The 14426-nt window shown below is 48.1% G+C and overlaps 1 non-coding gene across 1 annotated transcript; it reads left to right on the forward strand.

The window, feature by feature from the left end:
- Window positions 1-9580: 9580 nt before the first annotated feature.
- On the forward strand, window positions 9581-9653 carry trnai-aau (transfer RNA isoleucine (anticodon AAU)). Its single transcript has one exon. It is a non-coding gene; the product is annotated as a tRNA-Ile (tRNA).
- The last annotated feature ends 4773 nt before the right edge of the window (window positions 9654-14426 follow it).

A 14426-nucleotide genomic window follows, 5' to 3' on the forward strand; every position in this document is an offset into this window, starting at 1 on the left:
AGTTTACGCCCATCCATGTCCATAATAATCTTTTGCACGACCTCAAAGGTGTAACGGAGGTCTCTGGGGTATCTGAGATTGAGCACATAAATGAGTCCAAAAAGCATAGCAACGGCTAGTGCTACACTACAGTATGTAGGTTTTGCAAAACCTTGATGACTTCAAGGACAACTCCAGCATGCAGTCATCACTTGAGGCATGTTTTTTGAGGACATAAATGCCCATTGTTGTGTCTTTAATAGCAAAAAAGAAACAAGGTCTAAAAATTATTTCCAACCAAAGCCGAATGAATTCTGCTTACCTTTTTGACGTTCTTCTACATTCACAATTTTCATTCGAGTCACACCATTCTATTTTCGACACATTCCAAAAATTCACGCCAAATGTGCTTGCATTGTTCTCACTCCAAAAACTTGGTGGAATTTTTGGAAAACTTTCATCACTAAAATCCCAATGCCATCCGGGAAGGCCGTGTGAAAGCGAGGGCTGTCAGGTCCTTGTTTCAGCACGTGACGGCCGGCTCCATCTCCGCTGAAACGCTGGCCGTCCGGCTGCCCTCCAGTCTCCAGCCTCTCAATCCTGATTCCCATTCACTGACAGAACCATTCACGGTGTCCGAGCAGGAGACTGGGATTCGATTCCCCCACGGTGAGAAGGTTTTTGCCAGCTTCACCTTTTGGTGAAGCTGTTTTTCATGGCAGATTTATAATAATAATATCATTTTTTTTTAAATGGCCTTTAAAACACCCAGTTTTAAACTAGGGACCTTTCACGTGAGGTGCACATGATCACCACTAAACTACAGTAACTTCCACTCCACTTGAAATCATGACAATTAATGTCTGCATTGGTTTCTTTTGTAAAAGTTCAAGCGCAGTATCATAATGTTTCCTTGAAACACTGTGCACTTTTAAAATGCTCTGCTCTTGTCTTTCATATCTTGCATACTGCGCACTGTTTTTTGTTGAGCATGGTCATCCATATTTACAGATGGCGCATCTGGACTGCTTTTGTCATTGTTATTTTGCATCTCATATGGAAAATATTCAGTAAAATAGATTTGAATCGAAACTTTATTCGTCTGACACCAGAGATGACAGAAATTTGTCTTTGACAGGTCTCATACATTAAAAAGGGGCAAGACAACAGCACACAGGAAGAATAGGTACAGTTGAACAAAATAAAAATAAATAAAACACGTACATTGATACTTAAAGGACAAGGAAAAGGACCCAGAGCAGATCATGTCCCTCGGGGAGTCCTGTGGGGGTTGCTTAGGAAGTATGGGGTACCGAACCCTCTGATACGGGCTGTTCGATCCCTGTACGACCGCTGTCAAGAGTTTGGTCCGCATTGCCGGCAGTAAGTCTGAATCGTTTCTGGTGAGGGTTGGAGTCCGCCAAGGCTGCCCTTTGTCAGAGATTCTGTTCATAACTTTTATGGACAGAATTTTTAGGTGAAGAGGGGGTCCGGTTTGGTGGCTTCAGTCTTGCATCTCTGCTTTTGCGGATGATGTGGTTCTGTTGGCTTCATCAGGGCGTGATCTCCAACTCTCACTGGAGCGGTTCGCAGCAGTGTGAAGCTGCTGGAATGAGAATCAGCACCTACAAATCTGAGACCATGGTCCTCAGTCGGAAAAGGGTGGACTCTCCAGGTCGGGGATGAAATCCTTCCCCAAGAGGAGGAGTTCAAATATCTTGGGGTCTTGTTCACGAGTGAGGGAAGAATGGAACGGGAGATCGACAGGCGGATCGGTACAGCGTATGCAGTGATGAGACTTTGTATCGATCCGCTGTGGTGAAAAAGGAGCTGTTGGATCTATCTCACCCAACACCTATAAAAATGCACAAAAGGAATGAAGACGCTGGTTTCTTTTTCTCATGAGGAGGGCATATGGGAGATTGTTCAGATTACAGCCTCTCATCACGCTCTAAACAATCTCTCCTGTCGCTCCTGTATTTATTTGAAATAGGGAGGTTTCTGATTTAAAAGACATAACATACTAAGCTTACAAGACACAACACACTAAGAGGAGGGTTTCAAGGTGAAGACATGAGACCAACACCTGCCACGTCCTTGGTCAAGACGCCCTTCTCTCTGATGATTCCTGCTGAGTCATCTTCTTGAAGGCGAGACATCTTCCTTTCTCAAAATCGTCCATAATACTCATGCAAGCTTAGCAAATAAATGATAACTTCTACAATTTATTTAACAGGAGCTAAGTCGAAAGGCGAATCTCTCGATTTACCGGTCGATCTACATTCCTACCCTCACCTATGGTCAGGAGCTGTGGGTTGTGACCGAAAGAACAAGATTCCGGATACAAGGGGCCGTATTGAGTTTCCTCCGCAGGGTGTCCGGGCTCTCCCTTGCAGATAGGGTGAGAAGCTTGGTCATCCGGGAGGGGCTCAGAGTAGAGCCGCTGCTCCTCTGCATTGAGAGGAGCCAGATGAGGTGGCTTGGGCATCTGTTTAGGATGCCTCAGGACGCCTCCCTGGTGAGGTGTTCCGGGCACGTCCCACCGGGAGGAGACCCCGGTGACGACCCAGGACATGCTGGAGAGACTACGTCTCTCGGCTTGCCTGGCAACGCCTCAGGATCCCCCCGGAAGAGCTGGAGGAAGTGGCTGGGGAGAGGGAAATCTGGGCTTCCCTGCTGAGGCTGCTGCCCCCGCGACCCGACCTCGGATAAGCGGAAGACAATGGATGGATGGATGGATGTTTTTTAAAAATGTATTGGCCTTTTATAAAAAAAAAAAATGAAACAATATTTTTTTGGAACTAGCAACTAATGTGTGCACTTTTAGGCTTGAGCTTGAGCCTCTTGATTGTTTTTATTTGGTGACAGCACAAAAAAGAGCACATTAGCACTTCTGACATACAGTCAAGCATTGTCACAGAGGATAAAAACACAATAAAGCCTGAGAACTGAAAGCTATGTACAGTAGTACATATTCGTGATCACATATTTCTTTTTCCTTTAAGGTTCATGAACCTGAGAATCAGGGTAACGGCAGCAGCAGGGAAATAGAGCTGATCAGCCAAATTTATATCATAAAAATAAAGATATGACTACAATTGTGCAAATTAAGTGATGTTTTTTAGTCTCTTTTTAAGATAGTCAAGCAATCACTTGTTTGAATTTCCTTTGAAAAATTGTTACATTGCACTGCTGCGCTATCAACTGTAATCGCTCATACTTATCGCGGGGGATACGTTCCAGACAGACCTAATCAGTGAAAATGAAATGAGAAATGAAGAGAATTGAGAATAAAAATCAACGATATAGACAGACCATATAGTTAAAAAAAAAAAGGTTTTCACATCTCACATGCTTTAACACATTTAAACATATTAAAACACACTTATTAATGTGTTCTTTACCACCTGTTCTCGCTCTCACTTGCGGAGTTTTCCAAATAAGAGGTCAAGTGTGCTTGCTTCAAGCTGTTTATTTGAAAAGTAAAAAATAATTGTTATTGCCAATTATTTACAATGCCCGTTTTGCCAAGGCCGACAGCTCCAGCCAGAGAATATCCACTTTCACAGATTCTTTCAGGGTGCGGGGGACGACAGGTCACACACACTCCAAAATGAAAAGGCACACAGGGTTAGGGTATATTTATACAGCAACCTAAACATGCAAATGAGACAAAGAGGAGAGACCCTCCATGAAGTGACCCACCACCTGTAAACTTATGGCAGCCCACCTGTTTTGGACTTGTCAAAAGCCTTTCATCCAATCAATATTGACATCCTCTGATGCCACAGTGCTGCAGTTTCTGATCAGGACAATGACTTGACTGAGAGTCATTTTTAAGGGAATCCAACAGTCGATGGTCCGACCCTGCCGAAATCCCCGCTAAGCCGACCGTGGCTGAACCAGGTGGAAAACCGGCAGCCCCGTCATTTTTAAGGAAAATTAAAAGAAATCGCCTTCCTCATCTGTCAGCAAGATACAAAAATTATTATTACAGTGCCATCCATCCATCCATCCATCCATTTTCTACCGCTTATCCGAGGTCGGGTCACGGGGGCGGTAGCTTTAGTAGGGACGCCCAGACTTCCGTCTCCTCACCTACTTCATCCAGCTCTTCCGGGGGGATCCCGAGGCGTTCCCAGGCCAGCCGAAGAATGTAGTCTCTTCAGCGTGTCCTGGGTCGTCCCCGAGGTCTCCTCCCGGTGGGACATGCCAGGGAGGCGTCCGGGAGCCATCCGAATCAGATGCCCCAGCCATCTCATCTGGCTCCTCTCGATGTGGAGGAGCAGCGGCTCTACTGTGAAATCCTCCCGGACGACCGAGCTTCTCACCCTATCTCTAAGGGAGAGCTCGGACACCTTCCGGAGGAAACACATATCGGCAGCTTGTATCCGGGATCTTGTTCTTTCGGTCACAAGCTGTGGGTCGTAGGGGAGGGTAGGAACGTAGATCAACCGGTAAATCAAGAGCTTCGCCTTTCGGCTTAGCTCCTTCTTTACCACAATGGATCGATACAAAGTCGCATCACTGCAGACGCTGTACCGATCCGCCTGTCGATCTCCCGTTCCATTCTTCCCTCACTCGTGAACAAGACCCCAAGATACTTGAACTCCTCCACTTGGGGCAGGATCTCATCCCCGACCTGGAGAGGGCACGCCAACTGAGGACCATGGTCTCAGATTTGGAGATGTTGATTCTCATCCCAGCCGCTTCACACTCAGCTGCGAACCGCTCCAGTGAGACTTGGAGGTCACAGCTTGATGAAGCCAACAGAACCACATCGTCTGCAAAAAGCAGAGATGCAATACTGAGGCCACCAAACCGGAACCCCTCTACGCCTCGGCTGCGCCTAGAAATTCTGTCCATAAAAGTTCTAAACAGAATCAGTGACAGAGGGCAGCTTGGCGGAGTCCAACCCTCACCGGAAACGAGTCCGACTTACTGCCGGATATGCGGACCAAACTCTAACTCCGGTTGTACAGGGACCGAACAGCCCGTATCAGGGGGATCGGTACCCCATACTCCAGAAGCAACCCCCACAGGAACCCCCGAGGGAAACGGTCAAACGCCTTCTCCAAGTCCACAAAATACATGTAGACTGGTTGGGCGAACTCCCATGCACCCTCGAGGACCCTGCCAAGGGTGTAGAGCTGGTCCACTGTTCCATGGCCAGGACGAAAACCCACACTGCTCCTCCTGAATCTGAGATTCAACTTCCCGACGGACCCTCCTCTCCAGCACCCCTGAATAGACCTTACCAGGGAGGCTGAGGAGTGTGATCCCCCTGTAGTTGGAACACACCCTCCGGTCCCCTTTCTTAAAAAGGGGGACCACCATCCCAGTCTGCCAATCCAGAGGCACTCTCCCCGATGTCCACGCGATGTTGCAGAGGCGTGTTAACCAGGACAGCACTACAACATCCAGAGCCTTGGGGAACTCCGGGCGAATCTCATCAACCCCTGGGGCCTTGCCACCGAGGAGCTTTTTAACCACCTCAGTGACCTCAACCCCAGAGTCAGGAGAGCCTCAAGAACCCAGACTCTGCTCCCTGATGGGAAGACGTGTCGGTGGAATTGAGGAGGTCTTCGAAGTATTCTCCCCACCGGCTCACAACGTCCCGAGTCGAGGTCAGCAGCGCCCCACCCCACTATACACAGTGTTGCTGGTGCACGGCTTCCCCCTCCTGAGACGCCGGATGGTGGACCAAAAAGGCCTGATAGGACTCCTTCTTCAGCTTGACGGCATCCCTCACCGTTGGTGTCCACCAACAGGTTCGGGAATTGCCGCCACGACAGGCACCAACCACTTTACGGCCACAGCTCCGGTCATCCGCCTCAGCAATGGAGGCGCGGAACATGGTCCACTCGGACTCGATGTCCCCCGGAACATGAGCAAAGTTCTGTTGGAGGTGGGAGTTGAAACTCCTTCTGACAGGGGATTCTGCCAGACGTTCCCAGCAGACCCTCACAATACGTTTGGGCCTGCCACGTCGGACCGGCATCTTCCCCCACCATCGGAGCCCACTCACCACCAGGTGGTGATCAATTGACAGCTTTGGCCCTCTCTTCACCCGAGTGTCAAAGACATGCGGCTGCAAGTCCGATGACACGACCACAAAGTCGATCATCGAACTGCAACCTAGGGTGTCCTGGTGCCAAATGCACTTGTGGACACCTTTATGCTTGAGCATGGTGTTCGTTATGGACAATCCGTGATGAGCACAGAAGTCCAATAACAGAACACCACTCGGGTTCTGATCGGGCACACACCAGCTCGGGCTCCTTCCCTGCCAGAGAGGTGACATTCCACGTCCCGAGAGCCGGCTTCTGTAGCCAGGGATCGGATCGTCAAGGTCCCCGCTTTCGGCCAGTGTCCAGCTCGCACTGCACCCAGAGGGGGGCCCCGGTGACCCGCGACCGGGCAAGGGAAACCTGAGTCAATTTTTTGTCATCATCATAAGGGGTCTTTGAGCCGTGCTTTGTCTGGTCCCTCACCTAGAACCTGTTTGCCATGGGTGACCCTGCCAGGGGCATAAAGCCCCAGACAACTTAACTCTTAGGATCATTGGGACACACAAACCCCTCCACCACGATAAGGTGACGGTTCAACCCTGAACTGGTTGCCAGCCAATCGCAGGGCCCGGAACTAAGGAGAATCATTTTAAAATAAAATTGCTTCCATTTCCGTTTTCAGTTTTACAGTCCTTAATATACAGCACTGCTTACTTCATTTACAAACTTCTTTCATTCCCGGGTTAAGCGTGTTATTCTTTTATGAATAATTCACTGAATACTTTATTTAAAAAGTGAAAAACGGGAGATGAACTCTTCAGGATGAACCGTATTTAAAGAAAAAAAAATTCTGATGCTGATATAAAAACGCTGATATAAAAACGAATAACAAGATCAAACTTCACCATCATCCCGTATCGGTTAATTAGCAACAGAAAGCTATGCGCTTCCTCATTAAGTTTGATATACTTTGATCATTGTCAGATTTACTTTGACAGAAATGTTTGTTTTGCATTTCAGCAATGAGACACACAAATAACATAATTGTCATGAACGGAACAGAGGATAGGACCCAAAAATGCACGACTCCAAAACAAATGGACAGTTTCCAAAAAGAGAGGTTTTATATACGGGCATAGGTCGGTACACAGGCAGGCAATCCAAGAAAGGCAACAGTATCCAAAAACATGAGGCAAAAAGGCGAGGTCGATAATCGGAACAGTGTCAAGTCTGACTGTGAGTCTGTGATGTGGAAACAAGGAATGCTGGAACGCGACGACAAGGTACAACGAACTGGCGACGAGAGGGAATGAGACACAAGGTTAAATACAAGGGGTAATTAGGGTGAACGAGGCACAGGTGGTGAAGATGCTCACAGGAGCAGGTGTGTGTGAAACAGGGGGAAGACAAAAACCGGAACACATGCCCATGACAATAATGGGGAAAAAAAGTACTCTCTTCTCTCTGGTGCATCATTGAACAGTATGCAAACTTATTTTTTTCTTGGTATTTACTTACCTTTTGAAACTTAAATTTAGAAGTGATGACATGAGTGCATACCTTCGATATTAACAAGGAATCCCTTGTACTGCATTCACCGAGTGCCGACCACGTCAATTCACCTGAACGCATCAGCAATGCCAGCTAGCGAGGCTGTTTGCTGGTCCTGCTAATGGATAGCACGAGAGCAACAGTTCCAGTCGTTTAGTTGTTATGCTCACCAAACAAGCGTATGGTCCTTGTTTGGAAACGATGTTGATGGGCTTTTTTGTTTTCCCACAAGAAGAGTCCCACGAAAAGCTAACGTTTTCCGCGTGACAGGGGGAGATACTGTCCACTATACTAACCAGGAGCCTTTTGACCTACATTCACTGATTGTCGAGCACACGTCAATGCACCTGATTACATGGCAATTCCAGCGAGACGATTTGCTGGTCCTGCTAACGGATAGCATGAGAGCAGCAGTTTCAGTTGTGTAGTGGTTGTTATGTTTGCCAAACACGCGTCAGGAACACTGGAGGTGGAGGAGAACACAAGAGAGTCAGTACAAATGCGGGTAGCCAAGTAATCAATCGAACACAAGAGAACGAATCAGAAGAGTTGCACGGACGATACTACTGGTGCTGGATTCCTGGATCTGGCAGGCTTACTGTATATGCAGGCAGTGATTAGTGCTGATTGAGAACAGGTACGCGGGCGAGGAGGTGATGCTTGCTGGAGAGTTAGAGAGGGAAAAGGGAGGCACAAAGTGCAACGCAAGTTCCAAAAAGGAACTACAGGGCACAGATCATGACAGTCCCCCCCAAGGCGATGCGTGACAAGGTGAAAGCAGGATGTTTGTTGATTATGTGGGGCGTAGGGGGTAAGGGTGGAGGGCTAAGGGTACTGGTGGAGACAGGCTTGAGCAGAGACACATGAAATGTCGGGTGGATTTTGAGAGGAGGGAGCTTCAACTGAACAGAGGTGGGATATAAGACTTTAGTGATCGTAAAAAGACCAATGACGCATGGCGTGAGCTTCCGTGATTCGGTCTGGAGAGAAAGGTCACGGGAGGAAAGCCAAGCCATCTGACCCACCTTGTCTACAGGTGTAGGGGAGCGATGAAGATCCGCCTACCGCTTGTTTCTTTTGGCTGACCAAGCCACGGCAGCCCTGACGTCCTTCCAAATGTAGTTGGAGTTGTGGGCCTACTGAAGTTCTTCAGAGTGTGTGAAATTGGGCACGAAAAGCCGGTCTAGAAGTCCAGTCTTGGGATCTGGCTGGGTTCTCTGAGCCCTTTTGGTCACTTGTTCTATCTCCCACGTGGCAGCTCCAACAAAGCAGGAGAGAGGGAGAAACTTGAGGTCGTCTGCAGAAACACCGTCGTTACACATTTAACAGCTGAATGAGGTGCCAACACACAAATGATCCTCACATTAGAGTACATTTTCCATTTTTAGCTGTGTTGAGTTACTCACATCTGGTTTTTGCGAATTGGTCTCCATTACTAATCAAAATGACAGACAATACTTTGAGAGATAGGTTCCACCAACCCAAGCCGTGATCGTACAGTGGTTAGTACTCTGCGTTGTGGCTGCAACAAGCCCGGTTCAAATCCGGGTCACGGCAAGAGTGAACTCCTGCAGTTACTTTTTTCCGCAAGTCCTGCTAGGACAGTGAAAATGATCAACAGGGACTTGCAGAGGGCCTAATACCTTTGTGGGGCTAGTGGCGCAATGGATAATGCATCTGACTACGGATCAGAAGGTTCTAGGTTCAACTCCTGGGCAGCTCGTGTACAGCTTTGTAAATGGTGTTAAACCCAATTCAGAGTGATGTATTGGATATGCTCACTTTGTATGTTTCCTTCCTTCAAATCACAAATTGCCGTAGGAAGTCCTTTGATGTAGAAATATGAAGAAAAGAAGGTTGGCTTGATAACTGCTCAAAACACTTGGTCCTCTCAAAAGGATTTGGACTTCAGTGATGCTTAAATAATCTCCTTTATGACTTATCATTTGTAAATATTCAATTCTGCTTGTGAGTTGGTTACTTGGTGGGCTGGTCTTTCAAAAACTGCATGCCCGCTATTGGGCACAACAACCACCACAGTTTCCATAGTGTAGTGGTTATCACTTTCGCCTAATACGTGAAAGGTCCCCGGTTCGAGACCGGGAGGAAGCATTCTTCCTTGCTTGTCAGGCAGCTGTTGTATGTGGTGTGCTGGTGATGTTCTGCAGTGAAAGTTTCCATAGCTTAGTGGTGTGCATGTGCACCTCATATGTGCAAGGTTCCTGATTCAAAACTTAGTATGAGCAAGGCCTGGTTATGATTATTATTTTAATTAATCTGCCTTGAAAAACTGCTCTGACAAAAACCTCCCCGTCGGGAATCAAATCTTGAGCTCCTGCTCGGACACCGTGAATATTTCTGCCAGTGAAGTGGGAATCAGGATCGAGAGGCTGCGTGTGAAGATTCTCAACTTGTGTGTGTGCTTGTGTGTGTGTGTCTGTCTGTGTATCTTGAAAACTGCGTTCCGTTTGTCTCAAAAATAAATGTGCTGATCTCCAAACGCACCATCAACAATACACAAGCAGAATTGAATATTTACAAATGATAAGTTATGATAAATGCACACCATCCATCCATCCATCCATCCATTTTCTACCGCTTATCCGAGGTCGGGTCGCGGGAGCAGTAGCTTTAGCAGGGACGCCCAAACTTCTCTCTCCACAGCCACTTCATCCAGCTCTTCAGGGGGGATCCCGAGGCGTTCCCAGGCCAGCCGAAAGACATAGTCTCTCCAGCGTGTCCCGGGTCGTCCCCGGGGTCTCCTCACGGTGGGACGTGCCCGGAACACCTCACCAGGGAGGCGTCCGGCAGTTATCCAAGTCAGATGCCCCGGCCACCTCATCTGGCTCCTCTCGATGTGGAGGAGCAGCGGCTCTACTCTGAGATCCTCCCGGATGACCGAGCTTCTCACCCTATCTCTAAGGGAGAGCCCGGACACCCTGCGGAGGAAACGCATTTCGGCCGCTTGTATCCGGGATGTTGTTCTTTCGGTCACGAGCTGTGGGTCGTAGGGGAGGGCAGGAACGTCGATCAACCGGTAAGTCAAGAGCTTCGCCTTTCAGCTTAGCTCCTTCTTTACCACAACGATCGATACAAAGTCCGCATCACTGCATCGATCCGTCTGTCGATCTCCCTTTCCATTCTTCCCTGGCCCTGATACGGGCTGTTCGGTCCCTGTACGACCAGAGTCAGAGTTGGGTCTCCATATCCGGCAGGAAGTCGGACTCGTTTCCGGTGAGGGTTGGACTCCGCCAAGGCTGCCCTTTGTCACCGATTCTGTTCATAACTTGTATGGACAGAATTTGTAGGCGCAGCCGAGGCGGAGAGGGGTTCCGGTTTGGTGACCCAAATATTGCATCGCTTCTTTATGCAGATGATGTGGTTCTGTTGGCTTCATCAAGCCGTGACCTCCAACTCTCACTGGAGCGGTTTGCAGCTGAGTGTGAAGCGGCTGGGATGAGAGTCAGCACCTCCAAATCTGAGACCATGGTCCTCAGTCGGAAAAGGGTGGCTTGCCCTCTCCGGGTCGAGGATGAGATCCTGCCCCAAGTGGAGGAGTTCAAGTATCTTAGCGTCTTGTTCACGAGTGAGGGAAGAATGGAATGGGAGATAAATGCACACACAACATAAAAAAAAACACGTGTAAATTGCAGATATGTTTGTGGATTTGAAAAACACGTATGTAAGTCACAGATATATTTGTGTCAAAGATTTTGACACAAATCTCTTCCCATCGTTTTTCATGGCAGATAAAAAGAAAAAAGAATAAGTATCAGGCCTTTTTTCCACCCGGTTTCAAACTAGTGACCTTTTGCGTGTGAGGCAAACGTGATAACCACTACACTATGAAAATTGCTGGTTCGCTTTGTCTAACCGCCCCAACAGTACTTTTGGGAGCTGCCAGCCAGCAACCCGATGGGGAAAAAAAACTGCATTTGACGTTTTGGACGGTAAATCGTGGAGTAATCAATCATTGATTCATTCATTCATCTTCCGTCCCGCTTCTCCTCACTCGCCTTTGAAACGTCTGAGGCGCTCCCTTCAGGCCAGAGGGCATGCGAAGAAATTCAAACAGCCACCGTGGTTTTGGGCACATCCTTCGAGCGCACAGGCCCATGTGTCTCTCTAACCCTTCCCAACATCACCTCGAAGTGTCGCCAAAGCACCAACAGCTGCAGAAACGTGCGTACCCCAGCCATGAATTTGGCGTGAGGCACCGCACATTTCCACGCTCATTTCACTCTTGATACATCTGAACTTTGCCGTGAAAAAGAACGTACGCCACGTTTTTGTGCAGACGTTTTCTGGATTTGAGCGTATGCCATGTTTCAGTAGAAAAGCCACGCAAGTTTTTGTACATGAGGCCCCTGATGACTTGTTTCTCCTGGATGTGTAGATGGTAGTCGTGACTGTGTTTCTTTTGTCCTTGTTTCCTGTTTTTAGTTTAAAGATTTTTTAAACATTTTTTTAGATTATTGATTCCACCATGATTTATGGTCCAAAACAGTGAAATGCACTTTTGTTTTGGTTTTTTCCATCAGGTCACGTGAAACTTGGCACCGGCTGGCAGCTCCCCTTAGCATGTGGTGACCCAGTCCACCTTGGGTCATAACTGCAGCAGCAGTTTCCATAGTGTGGTGGTTATCACGTTCGCTTTACACCCGAATGGTCCTCGGATTGAAACCGGGTGGAAACAGCTTATCTTTCGAGCTGTTGTCTGTGGTTTGCCGGTCCCGTTATACGTCTCAACAGATGCAAATGTATGTTTTTTCCGGTACGACTTCTCAGATGATCCAAATGTCAACGATATGGACACAAGGGAGACAAAGTTGTCCAATAGGTGGAGGAGAAATGCTGTCATTGTGGAGGACAACACAGGGTGACATTTGGGTGTAGATGCAACGTAAGAAAGACGTAATCAGTCCGGTTATAGTGGTCAATAAAATCAGTGAAGAGGGTCCAAAATGAAAAGCAGAGTGAGAATATTGCCATGTCAACAGAAAATGTGACTCTCTTTATGGCGTATGTCATAAATTGTGTGGAAATTGCAGTAAAACAGAAAACAGAAAGGAAAGCGTGATTTCTGTTTCAGCGTTATAGCTAAAGCTATTTTGTCTCGTGAAGGGCACCGCGTAACTTTCTACGTTTAAAATTTAGGAGAAAGCGACGACAAACCTTTTCAGAATCAGAATCAGAATCAGAATCAGAATCATCTTTATTTGCCAAGTATGTCCAAAACACACAAGGAATTTGTCTCCGGTAGTTGGAGCCGCTCTAGTACAACAGACAGTCAATTTACAGAACACTTTGGAGACATAAAGACATTAACAAAAAACAACAACAAACAACAATTGTGCAAAAAGATGCAGAGTCCTCAGTTCGAATGGCTAATATCGCAATAGTCCGGTGCAATGACCATTGTGCAAAGGGCACTGAGACTTCAAGGAGTGTATGCGGTTTAAAGTGACGAGTACTGCGATAATCTGGGACAATGGTTGTGCAAATGTTACAGATACTCCTCAATCAGTGTGCAAATGGAGCAGATGCTACTCTGGCATGAGTGGCCACTATATGCAAATAGTGCAGCACGGCGAGACAACTACAGTGAGTGCACGAGTAATACATAATACAGAAATGTGACAACGAACTCAAGTCAAAAAATTGCCAGCTTGTTGTAATGGAATTGTAAGTTAGCTGTTCAAGAAGTTGATTGCAAGAGGGAAGAAGCTGTTGGAATGTCTACTAGTTCTAGTTTGCATTGATCGGTAGCGCCTACCTGAGGGAAGGAGCTGGAAGAGCTGGTGACCAGGGTGGGGAGGGTCCGAGAGGATTTTGCACGCCCTTGTCTTAGTTCTGGCAGCGTGCAAGTCCTCAAGGGTGGGTAGGGGGGTACCGACAATCCTTTCAGCAGTTTTGATTGTCCGTTGCAGTCGGAGTTTGTCCTTTTTTGTAGCAGCACCAAACCAGACTCTGATGGAAGAACACAGGACTGATTCGATGACCGCTGTGTAGAACTGTCTCAGCAGCTCCGGTGGCAGGCCATGCTTTCTCAGAAGCCGCAGGAAGTACATCCTCTGCTGGGCCTTTTTGAGGACGGAGTTGATGTTGGTCGCCCACTTCAGGTCCTGGGAGATTGTAATTCCCAGGAACTTGAAGGTCTCGACGGTTGACACAAGGCAGCTGGACAGCGTGAGGGGCAGCTGTGGCGAAGGATGCCTCCTGAAGTCCACGATCATCTCTACAGTCTTGAGCGTGTTCAGCTCCAGGTTGTGTCGGCCGCACCACAGCTCCAGCCGCTCCGCTTCCTGTCGATATGCAGACTCGTCACCGTCCTTGATGAGGCCGATGACAGTGGTGTCATCTGCAAACTTCAGGAGTTTGACAGTCGGGTTCGCTGAGGTGCAGTCGTTCGTGTAGAGAGAGAAGAGCAGCGGAGAGAGGACACAACCTTGGGGCGCCCCAGTGCTGATGCTGCGTGTGGATGAGGTGGCCTCCCCCAGCCTGACCTGCTGTGTCCTGCCCGTCAGAAAGCTGTAAATCCACTGGCAGATGGCAGGTGAGACGCTGAGCTGGAGAAGCTTGGATGAAAGGAGTTCAGGGATGATGGTGTTGAACGCTGAGCTGAAGTCCACGAACAGGATCCTCGCGTAGGTCCCTGCACTGTCGAGGTGTTCTAGGATGAAGTGCAGTCCCATGTTGACTGCATCATCCGCAGATCTGTTCGCTTGGTAGGCAAACTGCAGGGGGTCCAGCAGGGGACCTGTGACACTCTTGAGGTGGTCCAGCACAAGACGTTCAAAGGACTTCATGACCACAGATGTCAAAGCGACAGGCCTGTAGTCATTCAGACCCGAGATTGCAGGTTTCTTGGGGACTGGGATGATG

Source organism: Phyllopteryx taeniolatus, unplaced genomic scaffold (genome assembly GCF_024500385.1).
Source record: "Phyllopteryx taeniolatus isolate TA_2022b unplaced genomic scaffold, UOR_Ptae_1.2 contig_46, whole genome shotgun sequence".
In the NCBI taxonomy this organism is placed as follows: Eukaryota; Metazoa; Chordata; class Actinopteri; order Syngnathiformes; family Syngnathidae; genus Phyllopteryx; species Phyllopteryx taeniolatus.